The sequence below is a fragment of the Bombus flavifrons genome, chromosome 8 (assembly GCF_040668555.2).
Source record: "Bombus flavifrons isolate JBK064 chromosome 8, iyBomFlav1_principal, whole genome shotgun sequence".
Taxonomy (NCBI): domain Eukaryota; kingdom Metazoa; phylum Arthropoda; class Insecta; order Hymenoptera; family Apidae; genus Bombus; species Bombus flavifrons.
Window position 1 is genome coordinate 12,608,839 of NC_138449.1, and position 14,902 is coordinate 12,623,740.

At 46.7% G+C, this 14,902-nt stretch overlaps 1 protein-coding gene across 2 annotated transcripts in view; it reads left to right on the forward strand.

The window, feature by feature from the left end:
* cmpy (crimpy) overlaps positions 1–14,902 on the forward strand; it is a 156,404-nt gene that overhangs the window by 135,836 nt on the left and 5,666 nt on the right. The gene's annotated exons all lie outside the window — the stretch shown is intronic.

Consider the following 14,902-nt stretch of genomic DNA (forward strand, 5'->3'; position numbering starts at 1 on the left):
GTGGTATTTACCTTCCTCTTGCCATCGGTGACGACGTTTCTCTCGGACTCGTCTTCGACCTCGACCTCGTTCGCGTCTTTCTATCTTACGATCGAGAAACCGACCGACGCAGCGTATCCGCGGTCAGACAAACTTTTCTCTGATCTTCGATCCCGGGATCTCGTCTCGAGAAAATGCGACACAGCGACCGTCTGCTAATTCCGCTGCGTTTCATTCCCGCGGCCTGTTAGCTAACTAATTGCACCTTTTCTGCCTTTGCCTCCGCTTCGTCGTCCTCGACGTCGCGTCGTCGGAGCTGTCGCGAATTTTCCTCTCTGCTTCCGACCCGCCCATCCCACCCTTTACGTTCCCTTCGCTTCCCTCTTCCAATCCTTTTGCTTTCACTCGCTTGCCGACGACCAACGGAAATGCGCAAAACGCTTGATTACTCTTCTTGTCCGTCCCTTTGAGCGTAGCTACGTTTTTCGCCTTTACTTCGCTGAATGCTCTAGACAGCTTCTCCTGCGATCGAGCCAAGCTATTCGCTTCGCTCGAATATCCGCGACCGAGCTTTCCGCTGCTTCCGACCCGTTGCTGCGCGTGTATCGGTATCGCGATTGCGATCGTCGTTGCGATCAGCGATCAGCTTCCTCGCAGACTCGACTCCGTAAAATCTTTCGATGCTTTTAGCTGAAAATACCGACAGACGACCCGTGCCCGTCGCGAGGAAAAAGATTCCATCGAACATCCGATCCCTCGGTCGTAAAAATCGTTTCGCAGCGCACGTATTCGTAGGTGGGTTTCGTCTGTTTCGAACGAAGATCCGAATTTGATCGCGAAACGACGTAAACCAAACGGACGTTATCCACTCGTTCGTCTGTTTCCTGCACGTTAATGGATTCTCATTAGCGTAGAAGGAGTCGGTGTAAAATACGTAAAGGATCGGTGCGATGCACAACGAAGAGCGTAAAGAAGAAAACAGGAAAAAGCGAACACGATGAAAGATAAAAGGATGAGAGCGATTAGAGAAAGAGGAGGAGAAAGGACGCGCGTTTCGTCGCGGATATTACGAGACTCGAATCTGTCGGTGAAATCGGAGGAAAAGTGGAAAGCGTATTGCGTACGCGTTCGCCGCGTCATACGGAATCCGGTTAACTGGATTCGTGTGGCAGAAATTTGTATCTCGTTAAGAAGTTTTGGCGAGGGAAGAAAAGACGAGTTTCGGTCGTGAAACGTTTTACGTTCGGTTACTGGGTGTCGATAACGCTCGTTACACGTTCGAGGTTTCGACGCGTCGAACGTATCGAACCGGGAAACGCGACGCGCTAAATAAACGCGTGACGCGTGCCGAGGGAAAACGCGGTCGCCGCGTCTCGTCAAATATTTTACCAAGTTTAAGGATTATGAACGGTCCGGAGCACTTTCCGCCCTCTATCGCCGAACAATTCGGTGCAATTTGTTTCGATCCACTTCGTTCTCTGCCCCTTGCCCTCCTACCACCGGCGCCAGCCTGTCCGTTGTTCCACCGGTAATTCGTTTTCAAATACATCGTGGCCGCGATAATCCCAGGCTAATAATAATCGAGCAGAAACGGCGTGCTTGGATCATTACTAGAGCGCTCGGTTCTCCGAACTTTAAATAAAATGCTCCGGTTCCTCGTTAATGGGATTAGCGCACGGTCGGTTCGATGGCCGCACGGTTCTCCCGCGGAACTCACGATTACCCTCTCTGCAACGTATTTCCCTGGAAAAACCTTTGACGAACGATCGCGATGAGTAGCCGGATATACCGGAACGGAAGCGAACGGTCGAAGGCTTTGACGGTTCGCGGTCTGCGAGATGAAAGCGGAAACGAACGTGGAACAGCTGGAACGACGATGATGGGGAGGATGGCCGATAGGGGTCGAGAAAAGGACTCTGAACCGGAGAATGAATCGAAAACGAAGGGAAAACCTAATAATCTAGTCTTCCCTCTCCATGACCGCCGCGATGGCGGCAATAATGGACGTCCTGGTGTACGCTTGCGATCCGAGGTCGAGGAAAATTGGATTCGAAATCGAATTTATTCGATTTTATTTGCCAGAGACGATGAAAATCTAAATTCGTCGGGTACACGTCTCTCTATTTTTCTCTATCTGTCTATCTATCTCTCTCTCTCTCTCTCTCGGACGAACGAGGAGATGTTTCCCCGTTTATATGGATTTTCCACGATGTTCTCCCCTTTTTTTTCGGTTCGCGCCCGTTTCGTCGAGAGGAATCAACGGAGATCACGGATGAGCCAGAGTTAGTTTTCCAGGGAAGCGAGAAGCCTTCGGACAAGAGGGAAAATTACCGTTAGAAAACGATCCGATATTCGGGTTCGTAACCGTTGCTGGTCGGCCGCTTTAACCAACGTTATGTTACCTTCCTACGGTTTAATCGAGCTTCTCAACGCCGCTATCCACGACTTATACCCGCTTCTCATAAGTACCTATCGTAACACTCATGAGAACTTGATTAAGAAACGTTAGACCGTATAAAGGGTCCGTATACGTATATTCTATGTTGTAATAATAATCTGGTCAATTTGATAGAACGAAAACTAATTCTCTTCTCGTCTGTGGATACATGCCGCGTGTTTCATCATCATTTTCATCGATCTTGTCATTCGTATTAAATATTATCGTGCTCCTTTGTTACCCGACCCCAGGAATGCGTCATAGGACAGTAGAGAACGCTTTTCCACGTATTTTAAAGAGATTTCATCCCGAGGCAGGTGCACCTGGCATTTCCTCCTCTGTATGCGGAAACGGGACAGGGAAAACGGGAGGGGTAGGCGGACAGATTTTTGAAAAAAAAAATGAAAAAAATAGATGCTACGGTATAGGTGATTTTACAATACAGTTTGCTATCCTATCTAATCTATCTTCAATTTTTTCGATACAGTTTAGTTTAGAAAACCTTCGGCGTCCGAGCGAGCACAGTTTTGACAAATTTCTTCTATTTCGCGCATTGCACCGCGATCTCGCGCGAATATAAAATTCTCATCGAACGATCGTTTCGTCGATACTTTACGATCGATCGTCGCGTCTTCTACGAACCCGGTAGGTGCCCTGATGCTCGCGAAAGGAATTATACTTGGCGGTGCTTACAGAGATTCGAATATTCTTCGTCGAGAAAGATCGGAAGAGAACGATTTCGATCAGCGATCCGTTCCTCCTTCCGGTAGCGAGTCCTTCGTTCGAAGAAATCGAGTTAAACGAGCACAGGCGGAGAAACGTGGCTCGCCGCGAGCTTCCACGTTTCCGTCGGTGGAGAGATCGTGGTCGCAGTTACGCGACGACTTCGCGGAACAGTCGAGACGCATCACCGCTCTTCTATAAAATCCACCGACAAATATTTCAAGCTGGCAACAATCGCCGACGCTACGGTTGACCTAACGAGCTGTCGCGTGTACGCTCGTTCGATAAACTCTGGAAAGTTGGCGGCCGGTGGTCGAGCTACTCGAACAAACAGTTGGATGCATGACGGCTGAAAATTCGAGCGTTGCGCTCATTTAACACCGAATAGCGTCGCACGGCATTGTACCGCGTCCAACCGTACCTCCAGCCATGGAACAATGCGAAATAATGGCAATTTCGTGATCCGGTTTACCGTGTCGACGAACTTTCTTTCCTCGCAAAGAACGAAACGCAACGAACCTACCATTTTTGGCGAGCAAACGTACGTTTATTTATTATCGTTATTATATACTGACGGATATTGGCCCTGTGATACAGTAGGGAAAATTTGTTTTTTATTTGAAAGTAATTTACGATCAATTTTCATTGAGAATTATAATTAAATTATTCTGACGTGGTACTATAACGTGAATAATAATTATCGTATGTTTGATTCTAGCTGAATCTAACGTTTAAATCTAGAGAATAATGTCTTTTTACCCCGCGCATCTGATCTGATCGTGTCAAGTAATCGAGTAATTAGTGGATTTTGGTAGCTGTTAATTCTTATGTTATGTCTATTACTGAAAGGGAAAAATGAATATAGGAGTTGCAAGGTCAGAGGGTTTCGAAGTTAACGAGCGAGACGAAAGCGCAGCAGGAACGCGTCGTTAGGCGCAGAAATATGCAAAGGTATAAATAATTGAACGTTGTATGTTAAATTATTTATTTACGAATTACGTGCGCCCTGTAATATACGACGATTGATACGGAATGAATAAAAGTAATCTGCATGGAAGTAGAGAAAGAAAAGAAATTAATCTCGTTATTTACAAATTTACGTTTGTTGTTTGTTATCGTCTTACGTTGCATCGACTGTAAAGTAGATTAGCGACTGCGGTATGGACTGGAGAAGGTATCGTAACGTGCAATGTGAGAACTATGGGAGAATGGTGAAGCTACAGCAATTATATCGACCGTAGCAGGTTCGATGGAATTTTTAGCAGAAAAGGAAACGGTGTCTAATAGAAGGCGAAGAAACTCGAAGATCGGAATGCGCCAAACTTTCGGCACGATCTATTGTACTAAGACGTTTGGTACATTATGTGCAAAGAATAGGTCAAACGGAAGACGTCGTCAGATGGAGCCGGTACGTTGTAACTGAGTATTTATGGCTATCGTAGAACACGGGACTGCTCAAAAGGCGGACAGCCAGACGCAAGAACTTGCGTTGAATATCTTCCAATCTGATGCAGAAATTTCGACAATAGAGCGACCAAATAACGGAACAATACTTGGGGCGAGGACGAACACGAGTGCAGTATAGAATTCTTAATGTGTTTACGCCCTTAAAGTAATCCGAAAGTAGATGCTCTGTAAATGAAACCGAAAGCGTATTTTGAACGCTGTACTGGTCGTTTTGTCAATATGATCACCGGTTCAGTGAAAGATTAGATGAAAATGTAACTCCAAAGTTCAGAACAGTGTTAACAGAGGAAAGAACGGCGCCGGTAAAAAAATATATATTTATTTATCTTAATTCAGATGACAATAGAAGAGATAAATCCCCATGCATAATGGTAAATACATAATTAAGTGGCGACATAAACGCACATATGACAAGGGACGTGTGACGATAAATATTTATATCAACCAGTTAACCGGGGAATTTAGTTTTAGAAATGTCTCACGGGGCTAGGTCATGGATTGCGTAAACGCAAGTACAGGCGGAACGCGTCATACGCAATTGAAACTGGCTGAAGCGTTGTGAAATATTTTCAAACGAATTTCCGAAATTACAGATATCGATGCTAAAGAGATCTAAGCCGGTTCTTAACGAGGTTCAGAGGCTGCGAATCTACCGGTAAAAAAGTCCTTGCGAACCTAAACGACCTCGGACGAGAAGCACAGAGATTTAACAGTTCGATAAGCTGCGGACAACGAATAACGTCATTGACGATTCTTAAAAAGCAAGAGTAAGACCGCGACGATTCTGCAGGATTCTGATGGATCGCAGATTCAACAAAAATACAATTAGCCTGTATAATCGTAGTCATACGCCGAGCCAACTTACAAGCCGCAAACCTAAGGGAACCGCGTTACATCCTCTCAATGAGTCGTTTATATTTTAGTTGGTTAGACGACCAGATGACGGCCGCCTTCTCCAAGCGTTGTCTAACTACGCTGCGCTATAATAGTTGGAAGGATCGAGGATTGACAAAGCTCAAAAGAGGCCATTTAACGAATTTCAATCTCTCACAGGCAAACGGTACGTTGGTAGTAAAAGTAGAATCCTGTTTCAAGTTTCTGAAAAAAAAGCGGTTTGATTTCCCAGGGAAATTGCAGGCGAAGCGAGTTCGTGCGAGGAGAGAGGGACAGTCCCGCTTTCGGTATCGCGAAAGACATAAAGGCACCCTGACGCGTTCCATTATAACGATGTCTACGGCGTAGCTATCAGCGGTAACGGACCAGCTGACGCGGCAATGCAAACATCGGTTTTCCACGTAACGTGGTCCTCCGCTCGGCTTGCCCGGTTCCTCGTTACATAGGTTGCAGCAACGCGCGTCGTTGCCCGGTTTGCCATTTTTCTTTTTGCGCCCCGAAATTTTCGCCGTGTCTCCGCGACGTCGTGATTCGCGTTCCACCGATTAATCGCAACTTCGATGGCCGATGCTTATTTCGAGGAGATTCGATTAGCCGGCGAATGCGCGAAATAAGGCGTTTACCGAAGCGGCTCGAACACCGATCTCTCGAGAAGGTAACTTGGAGAGCCTTTGTCACGACGTTTACTAACTTTTCAACGTAAATTCGACGGTTACAAAAGATCAAAGCTTCTTCCCTCTTGGCTCGCTCGCTCGCTCGCACCCTTCCATCCTTTATACCTCGGCTACTACCACGTAGAGTTCGTCGAGCACCGGCAACGACCGTGCACTCCCCACTCTTACTCTCTCTTTTTTCGTTCTTCGCTTTACCCGTTCGTGCCAGAAACTACATTATTCATGCCAAACGAACACGTCGGTGAACGTTGCTCGTTTCAGCCTCGTCTGGACAATTTTTCTACATTTTTCCCCCCTCTTCTTCTCCGCGCTCGTCTTTCTTTTGCAAATTTTGTTATCTCCTCTTTTTCAATGCCTTCCACTCGACGGCCCACACGGATCAAGGTCCGCGTGGAAAACGTCGACGACGCAACGTCGTCGAGCGACTCGGTGCCTTCCGGGAGTCTCTTTCACCGACGGCGTCCTTCTTAGATCTATCTCGTATAATTCGTTCGTTGCCCTTCTGCCACGCCGTTTTTTCGCGCGGCTAATCGCGATTTTCGATAACGTTCTCGGGTATCGCCATCAGCGAGAATCTCTTTCGTTTCGAAATAACAGCAGCAGCGCCGTAATACCTACGGCTATTTGAACTGCATTAATCGAATCGCCCACCTCGTTAACTCCGTACAGCTGTACGCCACGATATCCATCCACTTCAGCAATCCTTATCGTCCTTATCGACCTCACGCTTCTTAGAAAGTATACGACAGTTTTTATATTCATCGCCACTTACGAACCTCCGTTGTGTATCTTTCTCCTTCTTTCTTTTCCTGCCCTTTTCTTTCGTATATATCCGCGTGTTTTTCCCCAGCATCGCATCTTTCTAACAGAGAGTCTTCCTCGTTAACGCTAGAACCACCGATAGTTAACACGAAGCTATTTCTGCCAGAACCAGTGAATATGACTAGTCTTTAAAACATACGTAATAATAGAATATTTTTATATTTATTGATTTATTACTTTCTTGCAGAAGCAATTTCATGTTATGTAGTAGATATTTGATATTATTAATCCATCATTGAAATCCCTAAACGAGGGTTGACGCATTTATAAAATTGTAGAATCAATCGTTTTGACTGCTGTGGTATTTCTAGCGTTAGCATCTGGCGATTTTCCTGATAACTGATATCATCATATCGAATGATACGCAGCAAAAATGTAAAAAACGTGTGAGAAGTTGTACAAAACGAGAAAACTGGTTAATTGAGGTTCGATAAACGGATTGCAGGATCCTTTTATACTTCGACAAGTACCAGTCACTTTTACTGGTGTTGGTATAAGTAGCCTCGATACAAAATTATTTTCAGTTTGAATATATAAAAAATAAAACAAAATTCATTACATGAATTATGATCCCTAAACGAGGGTTGACAAATTTACAAAATTGTAGAACCAATCATTCTGACTGGTGTTGGTATGAGTAACCTTAATGCAAAATTATTTTCAGTTTGAATATATAAAAAATAAAACAAAATTCATTACATGAATTATGATCCCTAAACGAGGGTTGACAAATTTACAAAATTGTAGAACCAATCATTCTGACTGGTGTTGGTATGAGTAACCTTAATGCAAAATTATTTTCAGTTTGAATACGTAAAAAGCGAAATAGAATTCATTATATTATTCTTTTAGTTATCGTTACGAAAGTCATTACATCATTGCGGAAGAAAATATAACACGAAGTAGGAATTTTAAAATAAAATTACAAAACTAGTCACATTGACTGATGTGGTAGTTCTAGTGTTAATATTAATTCAGTAAACGCGGACGCGCGACTATGAAATCGATCTACTCTTAAAACGCAGTATACTTTTAGCTCTAATACTTTTATATCCGTACCCTATCAGATCAATGATTTCCTTCTCTTTGCCTATTTTCCAACACAGGGCTACGCTCCGACTCGTCGACCGAATAAATAAACAAATAAACGAAGTAAATAATTTTCCCTGGCGATATCGCTATAGAGTTTCGTAGCGCTGACGCGCATGAGTCGCGTCAGCAAAGTGCTCTTATCGGTCCTCGTAACTTTTATTTCCCCGTGTAATCTTCGAATCTCGGTTTCGCCAAACTACCGACGGATCGAACGACCATTTCCCTGTCGAAGCAACCGCGCAATATTATCGAGTAAGTGAGTCGATAACACCGCCTCGGTAATGGGTTTTCGGCTGCAGTTTATTTTCGCGTTTACAAGTGAAATTGCGTTTCTAGCTGTTCGCGAATGTTTCCAACGAACGATACGTCGCGGACTCGTTTGCTCAGCTCGCCGACCGCGATACCGAGCACCGTACAGAGAAGAAGTTCCAGTTTATTTAGAGTCCGTGGCGCGTGAATCTCGCGCGCCACCCAGTCGCATTTTTCGGCGTAACGAGGTCCACGAAACGAGAAGAAATTGCGGCCGCCTTGGCTCGCAAGTACGCGCGAATTAAGCAAGTAAACCGCGATCGTCGTTTGCGATTCCAAGGGAACGCGCTGCTGAAAGAGGAGAATCCCGAACCATCGGATTTGATCGAGGACCGAAGATTCCTCGCAGGAACGCGCGTTTCGGCGGGCGAGAGGAGAAGGAAAGAAAACTTTCGACGACGTAGGATTTGATGGAAAGAGGTTTTAGAAACGCTCCTCCTCCGTTTATTTTTCTAGTCACGAGCCGAAAGAGGAGCCGCGCGCGTCTTTCGTTTCGACGAAAATATCGGAAGCGATGCTCGTTCCGTCGAAATCCTCGGCGAGTCGCGATGTTTTCTCTGTTGGCGACGCGTTTGACGCGGAAGCGCCGCAAAGCTTTCTCCCTCGTCGATCGCGAGAAATCGCCCGTTTGGCGAGGATTTGCGCTCGAACGGATCGGCGATGCGCCTCGAAACACCGAGCCCAGGCTCGATACGCGAAACAAGATTTTTCGAATCTATGGAGGTTCCAAGCTCGCGTCACGGTTTTCCGTGCGCCGCTGCGCGGAGCAGATTTATCTCTCACGCTTGATGAGTCCTTTCAAACGAAATGAAAAGGATTAAGCGAAACGAAGCCCCGGATGAAAAGGCCAGAGTATACGCGCGCGTACGCATTGGCCCTCCGCTCTGTTCGTGCGTTCGGACGTACGAGTGAATTTTGTTTTTCCAAACAAAAATAAAAAAAGAAAAAAATGGGAAAAATAGAAAAAGAAGAAAAGAGACAAAAGCCGGTGATCAGAGGAAGCACGATCCGGCAAAAGAATTCCAACTATCGAGCAAGATCTCGTAACCACTGGAGGATAGAATGCCGTTAATGGACAGTTCGTTTCGTGTTCTTTCGCCACAAGTGTGTTTTTTTCACCGCGAAAGGAAAAGCCAATTAAAATCTACCACTCTAGTGATTTTTCGGGTCGAATTCGTCTTTTTTTCGTCGATCAATCGCGTTGATTTCGCGCAGTTTCGCTCCGTTTGAAAACGAACCGGCTCGGCTCGGCTCGTCTCTTTCAGTCATTACGTTCGTTTCATCCACATATCCGATTTCAATTAGGCTAATGATTTCAGCAAGATATATCATTTTCGTCGGCCGCTTTTTGGCTCGGCTGTTTACCCTGCATTTGCCGGATTGGATTTATCCATGCTTTTTCCTACGTTTTTAGTATTCGCGTCGAGCTTCGCTGCATAACGTCGATTACTCGTCGATCGCGCCTGGAAACGCGAAAATTCACCGGTGGAGGTCGTGGAATCGAACGTTCTTCGGCTTCGTAAACCGCGTAATATTTTTCCAAGATGCATTTTCGCAAGGTAATAAAGCGACGAGGAGAAATAGCGGGAAACTAAGGGGGCGGAGGGAGGATAGAAAGGAAAAAAACGTGGATGACTGGCCGGTGGAACGCGTCGCGGCCACGACTGCGACGTGGAAAATGCGGAACGCCGAGCATCTGCTACCTGCGGAGTAGACAAAGACCCGGAAGGAATTAATGGCGGGTGGAGGGCTTCGCGCGATTTCAAAGCGAAGGGAAACGAAGCTCACGGTGGCTGGAAACTAGGCGCGTTCGTAGCTTTGACTCGCCGTTTCCACTTTTCTCCCCCTTTTACCATCTCGCCGCGTTTACTCGTCTTCAAGCTGTAACTTCGCTGTAAACGAGTTGCAAATACAGCGATATGTACGAAATGAAATTCTTATCCAATCGGACACGCACGTTGATCGACGTTAGACCCGACGCAGACGAGCGGTTTTTTTGCGACGAATCGCCGCAGCACGTTGCAAGAACAAGGAAACACACACGTGCGTATCCATGTTTCGTGACACGGAAGAATTTTATTTCTGTGTTCCTGTAGCGACTCAGCAACGCCGTCCGTATGGTAAAATCGTCGCACGTGTGCGTTCAGGGCTGCATTCTACGTATTGGGTTGGCAACCAAGTGATCGCGCATTTTGTAATTACCACCTAATGAGAAAATCCGCAATCACTTAGTTGCCAAGCCAATATTTACCGTACGAATGTCTATGCGTTATTGCACAAGGCGTCGAGCAAGGAGCCTCCGTGCAGCGTTCTCTTTCTCTTCCTATATCGGTTTTCCAAATCAATCGCGCACTCCATCTTTGTATCTGTATAGTCCGACTAGCCGATGTAGGAAAAAAAGCGAATAACGGATAACGCAGTTCTGCCCCTGGAGTGGATGAGGCTGGGTCGTGAGGCAGCGCGGACGAACAAAGTAACGCGCTTTTCCAGTCGATGATTCATAGGGGAAAGAATATCGAGAGCCTCTCGACTCCATCTCCGGATCCGTCTCTTTCGTTAAAAGATATCACCGGTGAATTTACGAGCGAGTCGTGGCAGCGTAGCGACAGCAGAAGGATGCACCCGGAATTAAGTAATTTCGTTTTGACAGCCGACAGTTTGCTATCTTCTTCCTCTTTCCCCTGCTGCTCTAGCCACACCCGATGATTTAAGCGGCCACGTAAAACCGATTTGTCGAGAGGAGAAATCCGCTGGGCTGCGATATCGACGTTAGGAAAAAGGCACCGACGATTTCTGCGCCACGGAAACGTTCTCTAGATACGTCACTGGCAACAGCGAATCGTCGTCGAGTTTATTTATTTATTAAATGGCAAAGAGAATCGTCTCTGCGCGTACGTGCAATCCGATAAGAGGAAGCTAAGCGTCGGGACGATACAGTCGCCGCGAGAGAATAAGACGAGCATGTGGATACAATAATAGGCTACGCTAGCTGTTGGCTCGGGCTAGCTAAGGGCGAATCTTTGTCTTTCTTTTAAGGGCGGAATTACTCCGTCTCGCTTTGGACGAACGCAGCAGGCGATTCAGCGAAAAACGGAGCTCTCGTTTCATTCGTGGTGTCCCTCCGGAGTGAAGCGAGTAAAACCGCTCTGTTTCGTAGATCTTCTTTCTCAGACAGCTGGTCGACGTGGAAGAGAAGTTGATTCTATTGCATAAAGAGTGGCCCAGCTCACACACACGGCCGATAGCGTCCATGTGGCGAAATCTGGAGGAGAAGCACGGAGGATGGAATAAGGAAAAGTGGTGCGGAGAAAAGTAGCACGGTCTATGGAAATTGATACGGCTAAGGAACTGTGGACAGTCGATAAATCCATTTAAGATTCTAAATAGAAAAGTAGCCTGGGTAGCCGATCGCCCGGTTCCAGGTGGATAGAATTTATATTTAGAGGCGTAGTCGTGGTCGCGAACGTTCGTTCACCAGCTTTTATCAATATCCTAGCAGGATTTATAAGCAAGCAACCTGAGAAAAGAATTCCAAGCCCTCTGAAACTGATTTCTCTTTGCCTGGCCGTGCGAGATTGCCAGATGACCGAGACAAGGTGAGGAAGTATAAGGAAGGGTACTAAATCCTGATTAAGGTACAAGGGTTGTCGTAATGACCGCAGCTACGTTTAATGAAACCCAGCGCCGTAGAAGAAACAGCGGTAACGCGTGCTAAGTGGCGTAGAAACGCGAGGGCCGACCTCGTTGACAGAAAGTCAATAAGTCGCGATGAAGGAGACTTGAAAATGCTCCAAGGTTTCTTTCTCGAACGACGAAGAACGCGCGATGCCATCGAGAACGCGTTACGCCATCAACGATATTACTCGAGACAATGTCGTGCCATGGATAATGGTCGTTCTCGCCGCGATCATCCATCTTTAGGAATGACACGCAATGCGTTCAACGACTTCCACGACGCTCGATCAGGGCGGAAGGAACGAGAGCTCGACCCAAGTTTGATCGTCGTGCGTCCCACGATGACCGATGAGTCGTCGTCGATACGCTCGACGTTGCGTTAAAATTTCTCCGCAAATTCTCGTTCTCTCGGCGCGATGGGAAAAAGCGAGCGAAGAAGAGAAGCAAAGCGAAATGAGAGAAGCTGAGAAATACGAAGATAATGACAAAAAGCAAGCAAAGTCGGTAAACGAAGTTTGTCCAATTCCATCGTCGGTGAACGATAGCAACGCTCTTTTATCCTCGTAGAAGACGCGAAATGCGACGTACGGTTTCACTTCGTGCGACTCGTTGTCGGTCGTCGAATTAACGTCGAAACGTTAAACCAATTAAGCGGAAGCTCGATTACTCTCGGCCAGATACCGGAACGGTTCGACGAAGCTCGTCCGAGCTCCGGAGATCGAGTTCGTCTTTTCCAACGCTGTTTAAAATTTTGTCGGCGACCGTTGCACGTGATGTCCGTTGCGAGGCGGAGCTCGAGCCTCGGTACCTTCCGCTTAATTGCTTTATCGAACGTCAAACTATCCGCGAGAGGGTAGCCGTAAATGTTTGCTTATATCCGAAGGGTTCGCGTACACGAGGATGACGTGCGCTCGGTCGAGAGGCGAGCGTCGAGCGAGGAGTTTTCCCAACGTGTGCGAAAATCTTTCGCTTCGATGAGAGAATTCGACGTTGAGAATTCGACGAACGCGGATGTGTGCTTATGGCCGATGTCGTTAGCTTGGACGTGGATAGCCTGGCACGAGGACAAACACCGCGTGAACGTAGCTTCGGTTACTCGCTTACGCGCTGCGACGAAAGAGAAAAAGCTGCGATTGCCGGTGGAAAAGCGTATCGGGTCCTGTTCCGTTGCAGGAAAACGTCGACTTTGACGTTGACGGATGGACGAAGCTGGCCAGCGGAAATTATCATCGATGCTCGCTGATAGGATGCCGCGTTTTATCGCGCGCGCGTTCGCACGACCAAGCATCGATCGCTGACCTTGACACGATGAAAAGCGACGAGCTGGATGGAAAGCGAAAAACAAAAGTCCATCTTCTTTTCGCAATGTGTCGAGATTTTTGCCATACTTGCGCGACGAGGTAAAGCTACGCGACGCGGTGCAAAGGATTCCTCGTGAAGAGAAAAGAAAACAAAATACCGTAGATCGATCGTACTCGTTCGTTGATCGCGGATTATGTTAGAAAGCGATCGCGCGCTTTATGGCCAACTGCCATAATCCAAGCAAATGCCTTAAAGTCTAGTTACAAATGGCAACAATTTCTGCAACGAACTCCACTTTTTCCCTGACTCTGTAACTACCTTTCGCCACTCTGCTCGCGTGACCGTATGTAAATCCTGAAATCGCTTGCGTAATCTCGTACGAATCAATCTTTCCTCTTTTTCCGTTTGCTACGTGCACCTCTGTTTTGCCACACGCTTATATAATTGTACGTTTATTGTAACGAAGGATTTATCTCGCCGATGTCACCGAATAAATAACAATGATTACACGAAAGGGACCAAATCCCTTACGTTTCTTTTTGTCTGCAAAATAGATAAAAGAGAGAAAGGAGAGATTCGGTCGATCTGAACGACGTACAGTCGAGACAGAGGGGACGGTTTGGCTTCTCGTCGATCTCTGACCGACGTCCCTTCCGGCACGTGGCACGCTGGCGAATCTCAACGCTATTTTTCTTTCGCGTCGCTTCCGCCAACCGGACCGATGTTATCAAAAATCGAAATGTGCAACTGCGAAACAGAGCCGACCGAGAACCCAACGAAAACAACGGTGCGCTTTCTGGTCACGAAAAAATATCGTTATCCCTTCGGCATACACAGGCCGGTCGATGGCCAGCGAACGTTGGAACGATTTTCACGCGTAATTCTGGCTATCGTTGATCTTCGTATCGAGGTCGTACGAAAGAGTCGGATCGTGCGGCCTTGGCAACGGTTCCAAGTTCGAACGTATTTAGCCAATCTCGACTTCTTTTATCGAAACCTGTTCGCGACCAGCAGGTAAACGCGGCTGTATGGTTTCGACGATTTCTCCGGGTCGGCGCCGTTTGCGTGGCCAATTTTTCTTTGGGAATGTGCCATATCCTGCCTTATCCTCGGGGAGTAATATTTCAGTAACGGGAAGCAACGTCGTTCTCTGCAGCGCAACCGAGATTACGGTAAACGAATCGATCGATGGAAAAAAAAACGGCGCGTTCGTTCGAAGCGACGGTAAAAAACCAAAGCATTTTTCATCCCGGCCTCGCCGAACGATAGTCGCTCCCGTACCCTCCAACGCTGGTCCTCTTTCTTTCTTTCGTTTAATTTAATTTAGTATTAAACGGCTTGAATACTCTTTTTCGTACGATCGTAATCGCGTACGAAGTCGCATATAGAAGAGGGATAAAAAGAGAAAAAGAAAGAAAAAAAGGAGACGAGCAGGTAACGATACGAGCAGAGACGAGGAACGCGATGGAAGAACGATCGAGCGAACGAAGACAATAAGACAGAGCCCGGTTTAGGCTCTGGTTTTTAA